This window comes from Orbicella franksi, chromosome 6, assembly GCF_964199315.1.
Source record: "Orbicella franksi chromosome 6, jaOrbFran1.1, whole genome shotgun sequence".
Taxonomy (NCBI): domain Eukaryota; kingdom Metazoa; phylum Cnidaria; class Anthozoa; order Scleractinia; family Merulinidae; genus Orbicella; species Orbicella franksi.
This window is the reverse complement of record NC_138150.1, coordinates 10,725,415-10,734,155: the sequence shown is the minus strand read 5'-3', so window position 1 is coordinate 10,734,155 and position 8,741 is coordinate 10,725,415. Positions and strand designations below refer to the sequence as shown.

General features: G+C 37.1%; 1 protein-coding gene across 1 annotated transcript in view; it reads left to right on the top strand.

Moving 5' to 3' along the window:
- Window positions 1-1,394, top strand: part of LOC145491494 (uncharacterized) — a 26,575-nt gene extending 25,181 nt beyond the window's left edge. Inside the window, exon 18 of the mRNA XM_081470734.1 lies at window positions 1-1,394. This exon is cut by the window's left edge and continues 2,670 nt beyond it. The gene's annotated coding sequence lies outside the window, so the exon portion shown is untranslated.
- The last annotated feature ends 7,347 nt before the right edge of the window (window positions 1,395-8,741 follow it).

Genomic DNA, 8,741 nt, shown 5'->3' with positions numbered 1-8,741 from the left:
TTCAATGATTGGCTAGGCTAGTCACTATTTAGTATAAATCTAGCGTTCTAACGCAAACGTCGTACTCTGATTGGCTACGCTACTCACTATCTATTCTGTGATAGATATTGAGTAGCGTAGCAGTGTGCCCTTATTAACAAAATGACGGCCGCTTCTTGGCGTTTTCGAAGTGTTAGATAACGTTTTGAACGACTAGTAGATTTATACTAAAACAATTAGATTCTGAGCTCGAGATTTCTATGCGTGATAGTTCACCACTAAATTTTTTCTGCGATAGAAATCTCGAGCTCAGAATCTAATTGATTATCTGTTTTAGATAGTGAGTAGCCTAGCAGTGTGGGGTTGTTAACGAACTGGCGACCGCTTCTTGGTGTTTTCGAAGTGTCTGTGAAGAGGATTTAGATAAAGTTTTGAACAACTAGAAGATTATTCTAAGACAATTAGGTTATTCGCTCTCGATTTCTATGCGAGATGGAAATCTCAGCTCATAATCTAGTTTTTAAATAGAAGTGCATCTTTTTGCACGCGTTTTCTCACGAGGTGTTTTTTAAATGTATTTTCATGACTACAACTGTTAGAGTGCTGATTTGCGTAAGATGAACGTTGTACGTTAACAGCAACTGATAGCAAATGTAAGTTAGGCGCACATGTTACCCGCGTGAAAAGCGCGGGAAAATGCTGCATTATTGAATTTACAATTCGTTCCGGTCTTGTAATCTGATTGGCTCAAAGACTGTTCATTCATCTGATTAGATAGAAAAGGTGTTTAACGTCAGCAAGCAAAATTCATGCAATGCAACTGGTAGATCAGGAACATTCGCATTTTGTCGCTAAACAATGCAAAAACGCAATTTATTCAAAGAAATCTCAGACTCTGCGTCCTCTAAAAGAGAAGTTTTAACTCTTAGTAAATATTCTCGACTTGTGATCATGCTTTTAACTTAAAACGGATTTGTTTTTATATGTATCGCTTGTATTTATACCCCAATTTACAGCAGATCGTTCGTTGGATAAAATATTATTTAGACCATTTCAATTCTTAACAGACTTAAAGCAATGAGTCGCCCTCCTTTCCTCAGTTTCTATTCGCGAGTGGAAATTGATCAATTCTGTGAATTTCGCGACACGCATCATTTTGACACTTCTTCTTTCTTCTTTCGCCAGACAGAAAGATACTGCTTTCAGTTTTTGAGCAGATTTTTCTTGTACGTTTTTTCATTAGGAAAATTTTAATTGATGATTAAGTTATTTAATGACAAGCAGATTACTTGCAATTAACAGATTATTACGGTAAATTTGAACGCTGCACCAGTTTAAACTTAACTAGCAATTGAATAGGGGTGAAATGTTGCAAACATCTTTGTAAATACTGCATTGAACGCTTTGTTACAAATTTTGTAATATACAGGTTTTGTAATCTTATTTTGTAATCTTATAAAAACACGTTAGATATATTATGCATTCTGTATATGTGATTGTAAATAGCTAAATTACGGTCTGTATAATGAAAAACGCCACTGTAAAATTGAAAGCTATCTTGACTGAGGAATATTTTGAGTTATTTTCGTGTTTTGAGTGAAAGTACAGATATGCGCGCTTATTCATTGGTGCGATTAGCAGCAGACGAAAAGGATCGCGGCCTCTGGCGAGGGGAAGGACAAGTCCGCTCTTGGTCCAATGTGTGATACGGAGAAGGACTGGCACGAGCGTTCCTTCCGCGCTTCCGGTGAGATAAAAGGGACTTTAAGCAAAGACAACGCGGACGGCGACGGGAACGCCATAAGATCAGGGAAAAGCCAAAAGGTCCACTGCGCATGACTGGCGGGAAACAAGTTGACGTTCTGCGTTCGAGCCCGACGTGAGTGAAGCTCATTTCGCGTTGTCTGAAAACGTGAGTTTTCGCTTTCGTTTCCTCTGCTGTGTCAACGCTAAATAACCCGTGTTACTAATTTCGAGGAACTTTAATGCTTGTTTTCTCTTGTTATGTGAGATATTTCATTTTAAAGAAACGTCGGGAAATCCGAAGCGAACTCAAGCCAGTCGGCGAACATGTGAGTACCGTGAAATATCTTTTTGAAAGCTAATGTAAATAAAGACAACTTACATGAATTTCAATCGAAATTTTTCCTTTCGAGAAGTACTCAAATGTCAAATGGCTCATGATGGTGAAATTCTAACACATTTAAAAGGGTAGACACCATTAAAACTTGCGTAGCTGTTTCCATTTTCAGTCGTAAGATCAGTGGTTTACTTAGATCTTTATCAGTCAGCACACTGTTTTGTCGCGCCAGTCTGATTAAACATCTGCTGATAACAAGTTCGTTTACTTCATTGTACAACTCAGCGAGAAGGGGCAAGTTGCGTTTGTGGAAGCGAAATTCAGACCGGCACTCGTCGTCTTCAAACCATCGAAGTTAAAATCAGGAAAGGAATCATAAGGTTGGTCGAGATCATTCGACCGGTTTAAAACGTACAAGAGTAGAAGTTCGTGATCGTTTAACACACCTTCATCGTGGATTATCAAGAGTTGATTGCGAACTTCTTTCAATAAAGTGATCCTAGTTCATCCTGATAAACAGAGGACGAATATCGATAATGTCAATAAGCTTTTAGTGCGGAAACCGCGGTTTCCGACGGTGCTGCTTAATGTTTGTGAATTCCCGCGACAACGGCGTTCTCTCCCCAGCCTTCTCACAGATTTCGGCGTCCCCGTCGCCGTCCGCGTTCCCGCTGCTTAAAGTCCCTAAATGCCTGCCAAAAACTTGATCAACCCTTTATCAACCCCTTCCCCAGAGGCGGGGGACACTCCGCGCGCCTGGCACTCTTTGTGTATCTGAATCATCCAACAAAAAATGACGTCACATCCGGTAGAAAAGAGCGCTGAGCGGCAAAATCAAATTTGAATATGGCATAATCGCGCATTTTTTAAAAATTTACTGTTGCCAAACACTCGAGAATACACGAGTGCTGTTAATCCCGGGTGTTAATCGTATCACTGCAAGAATAGACCCACACAAACAACGCGCTTTGTGCAACTTTTTTGCCGATCAACACTAACACAAACTCACGTGTTTGCTCATGACTCAAACTGATGCCATAAAATATGTTACGATTGGTTAAGAACATTAAACAAGATATGTTTTCCCTAAGCAATCCCTTAATCGATAAACGCTTCGTTACAGGCAGGCCGTGAACCCCTAAAAAAGCAAGAGGATTAGTTTTAACGGCGATTCAGTAATTTGGACATGTCGTGGTTTTTTCTCATTTATAATCAAAATTATTTTTCCGTTTCAACAGTGTTAAATGTCAGCAACGCTAAGTTCCAATGCCCCCCTCCACCCTCCCCGAGGTCTAGCATTCACCTTTAATTTCTTCAAACCCTCTCATTTGCCTTGTTTGCAGACCAAGTTCCTTATCTATTAATCCCTGTCATGTTGGCAACCCATTTTGAAAGGTTACTCATAAATTTTGCATTATATTTCAGTGTGCTTAATCTCTATATAATCTTTCATCAAGATATTTCAATCCCTAAGCTAAGGGAATAAGAGAACACTAGCAATTCTGACAATTTTAATTTATCACTCTTTCAATATGTCATGTAAACAAACTATTCGTAAACAGTAGTGAAATTTCATGCCCCTGCATCTAGCCATAAGAGGAAGTCTGGGAACAAGCATTAACAACAGCGACATTGCCAGACTGGTGAATTTTACAAGCTAATGAACTCATGTCTAACAATGATGAGTGATGACGAAGCATGGTGCAGTGAAACTGAAGAATCAGACTGTGAGTGACATTTTTAGTGTTAGCGTCTTGAGAGTGATGCTAGTGTCTGTGAACTTGGACCAGATCAGCAAAGAAAAGGTTCTGCACTAGAAGTTGACAGAGAGCAAGTTTGTGCTCAATAACTGAAGAAGCTGACTCAGACCTGTCTTGGGGCCAGCTTCATCACTACTTGTCAAGAGTTCCTGACTTGTGTATGTGGGAAAACTCTCTGTAATGACCTATAGGGGGAGGCTCAGCTCAAGATAGGTACCTTTTTCAGGCTTCAGGTATACATGTAACTATCAAATAACATGGATTTCACAAGTTGAGGTGTATGAAAGGGTAGGGAAATCTGTGATTTAGGGATTTCAATTCTTCTGGTTCTAAAATGTTGTTGAAAAGCTCTCATTTACTCTCCTCAGCCAGAATGAAGAGATTCTGTAATATTGTTTATTAACTTCTTTCCAAGGGATTAGAAAAGGGATGCAGTATTCTTAAATAGGTTTGTAAAGTGGTACATGTACCCTTTTGCAATGAAAGCTGTATAAAAGGGGTGCCTTTTCTACCAAAATGGTACAAATGTATACAAAAGGGTAAGGGCTAATGGACCTTGAGATGCTATGGAGCCTCCCCATTTAAAACTTTGTAGAATACTGCTTATTAGGAAAATAAACATGTTCAAGCAAAAAATCAACAAGAAGAAACAACAACATTAACAAACTACTTTTTTTCAGAAGAGCTAGTACTAATTGTATATTTTTTTAACTTACATGTTCTAGGTCAACGTAATTTGTTTTCACAATTTACCACAAAAGAAAACACCGCAGAAAGGAGAATTATAGTTGCATCTGAGCTACTGACATTTTTAAATGGAAACATTTCCCACAAAAAATTTCCAAATTATATTCTTACCAGTACAACATACCAAATATATTTTGCAGAGAGGATTACTTAAATTAATAAAATTGACATAGTGAAATTTTCTATTTAATTTTTGTAAACCTGACCTTTCAGAATGCAACCTTTGGTTTAACTGGTTCACTTTACTGTTAAGGAATAATTGAGTAAATCACACCAGAGTGTCTTTGTATCTTTATTGTAATTCCCATTATCAGTAGAGAAATCACACTTGTACAGGTCCACTGATACTCTTACGTGTATGTTAAACATGGGGAAAGCAGGTTGCACCATCTAAATCATAGAATTGTATGCCTGTGTGGGGTGTATATGCCAGGAGGTAACCACCTAAGAAAAGACAAACATAAATTATGTCATCATTTCAATGACTCACTATAAGTGGGTATTTGCTCATTTACCACCTTAATAAACAAGATATATTTAAGTATAATTTTTACCTCCGCTTTAAACTTTCCAAACCTACAGTTTGTTTTCACTTTCAGAGAGGTTCTTAAATTCACCAGCACACCACCCACCCCCCTCAGCCCCGATTCCTACTCTCCCGTGATCAGGATCCCATTTCAACCCTCCAACATTTCCATAATCACATTAAATCAGTAATTTTTTTTCTAATTTTGGTCTGACTTAGATTCATCTCCACTCAGCCATGAAAGCAATGGTGGCAGATTTCCATATATTTGTTGGTCTAGTTTACTATTGCTCTCAGATTCCCACCTCCCTTTTGACAGAATTAAATTCAGTTAAAAAATAAACTACAGTAGTTTAATCAAATTAATACAGAGGCAAAGATCGAACCAGAAAATTACTATAATTTTGGTATGAACGATACCAAAGTATAACTTACATATATCACATCTTTTCTATTGTAATTTAAGACAGTGCAGCTACTGATAGATTGACCATAAAAACCTAAAAACATGACTTTAGAAACACAGGTAAGTGAGAATATTGCCAGTTTTGCTTTTGCCACCAGCCACTCTGCTTTTAAACAATACATGGAAGATAATGACAAAGCAATAACAAAACCAACCAACCAACCAACCTCTGGCAATTCAATAAACACACCAAATTCCCCTCCAAAACTCTCTTCAACACCTTACAGTACATGTAAATGTCAGCAGCATAAATTCAACTCAATGATTTGGCATGCTACTATCATCAAATTTTTTACCCCTTGATTCAGAATTTTTAGGAGTATCAAATAGAATTCTACTATAGATTACAAATGCTGTTTACCTTTGCAAATATCTGCATTAGTTCTGGAGATATTTAAGTTTAAAATGTGTAAAATATATGCAAATGAGAGGACTGATGATGTCATACACCAAACCCAATATTACAACAAGTGCAGACCATATATACAGCAGAGATCATTGAAACTTGGTAGCCTTATAGTTCTACAGGCAACACACTAATATGGCTATAAAAAATATGTACCCAATTGGCAACTCAATCTTTTCCTCCTCCAACCCAGTTTCAATAATGCAGTGATTTTCAGCTTGAAAAACATTAATCAAGGCCATGACTTCCTCATTACTATTTAATAGGCTTGCTGGATCATGCAGATGAAGCACCACTAGCAAATATCAAAATGGAACTTCAAAGGTGGCCAGAAAAGCGTAGAATATCAGGGAAGGTCTGAAATGCAGTCTGTTGCCATGGTAACAAAACTGTTAAGCTCATATTATGTAGCACATCTGCAAATTGCATCATAATAGCACTGTCCCCACTGGAGCCCATGGTTCAGTAGTTTACTTGGACAATAAATTTCATAACTTTCTTGGAGGACTGGATGATCTAAATGGTATGTGGGACAGACCCAGAATATTTGCAAGAATGTATGACTATCTCTTTACAGGTATTCATTAATAAATACATCAATAAATAAATAATCAATCAATCAATCAATCAATCAATCAACACTAACACTACTAACATGACTGAGTTTGGAAAATATATATATATTTTTTAGCTTATGATATTTTGAAAAATTCCCCTCTCCCATCTACAGTAGCATGCTGATCTTCTTTAATTTGGTACTTGAAATTGATAACAAGGATGCTACACCTTGGCAACTTGTTGGCCAGGATATGTTGCACAGTCTTCACATCAGATAATGGGTCTGTACATATTATTTATGTATTTATTAAACAGAGATCTCCCCATCCCATCCCTATGGAAATTCCAATTTTGATTAATACAGTACTTTTCTTTAAAAAGTTTGGCTTTTGAGACCCTCCCCATCCTTGGAATTTCCAATAATCTCCTTGGGGTGGGTATGGACATTTTCTAGAACCACACAATAAAACAAATGAACAAACTTTAAGATAAAATGTTAAAGTATAAGTCAGTGGAACATATATACATTGATTAACTTATAAAGACATGATTGATCATTGCAACTATACACAACTTAAGCAAAGGTGGAATTATAGCCTGAAAAAAAAATTAGGTGGGAACTGGATTCCAACCCATGACCTCTGTGATACCGGTGCGATAACTTAATGAATTAAAGTTCTATGCTACAACATACCAAACTGCTAATTTATTATGAAGTGACACAGCTAAAGGAGAGTTGTCAGGATATCAACTTTTTTGTGAATTCTAAAAGATCAATACGAGTCTTCTAAATTTAAGATTATTATACCTAACAAAAGACACACAGTAGGGCACTGCACTGTGTGCTCTCTCTACACACTCTTCCACGCAGGATAGTATTACATATACATGTATTTTTTTTTTTTGGAATATACTGTTACTGCATGGTCATACAAGAGGTACTAGTTGCTGCTGAGTAGTCTTAAAATAAGTGAACTAAGTGTGACAAAATATAATGTATATTAAATCTGCACCAGTTCAGTACAATTTAATACTAAATTTTAATCAGCCGCAAAAAAAAATTATTGTTAGCACCTGATTTGCATGTTCATTTGCGTGTAAAAAAAACAAAAAAAACAAAAAAAAATTGAATTAATTATCGTCGGTAATTGCGAAATCGCCTCGACCATGCGTGGCGGGAAAAACAAGTCATGTGACTTATGTTTTAAAAGGAAAATCTTATCATGTAACGGACATTCGAAGTCAAGTCAATCAACAGTCGTGAGCAAAACATCAAGATAGCGATCAAAGGGATCCGACACCCAGGAACACAAATTGTAAGTTTCAAAATCGTTTGTCGCTTCGATTTAGAATGTTGTAAATAATAATTTATCTTGTAATTATTTCAATTTCAGTTGACTACGATGTAACCAAGGACGCAATGAGCCGTGTCTCTAGTTCAAATAAATCTGACAACGTTTGATCCCTGGTGGGCTAATCTTCAGAGTAAGTAGCGCCTTTAACCGCAAGAACGAACCAGCACCTGATATTACATGTACTTTGTGAAGGCTTCTGGAGGGGTTATACTTTTATAAAGTATCTGGCAGCAAGTACTATTTTGATGTACTAAAGCAAGACTGTAGTAACTGCTAAGAAAATGTGTTTGGTACATCCCAGAAAAATTGGGTGGGAGTCAGTGCGGCCCTCTTCACAAAGGTCAAACCCTTAACCTATTTATGACCATAATCTGCGATTTTCCCTACCCCATTTATGACTGTTGCGACTGCTACAGTTCCCCTAAACATAAGCTTTGAACGACTTTTGTTGATGTTCTTATCGATAATGATGAAAATTGAGGTAGCTTATTCTAAAAAACATACCAAATTAAAGACTAGAGGGCAAATGCCTTACCCTAGAGTATTTATGACCAAAATGACTGAATAACCACACCCTTTGGGGCTACACATAGCTATATATAGCACATAGAGGAGAGTTCCCCCCCCCCCTCCCGCTGGAGCAGGAATCAAAATATTATTGCCTTGATGACATAATAAAGATAATATCTTAAAATAATCAAGAGTTACATGTATGCATGGGACTTCACTATCAAAATGATGCCTGTTGCTTACTGTTAATTGCATAAATTACTCCTACAATGTGCCAGAATTCTGTTAATCTGGTCACCAACAGGCCACAAAAATCTGACTGTATAATTAATAAATAAGAAAATGACCGACTGA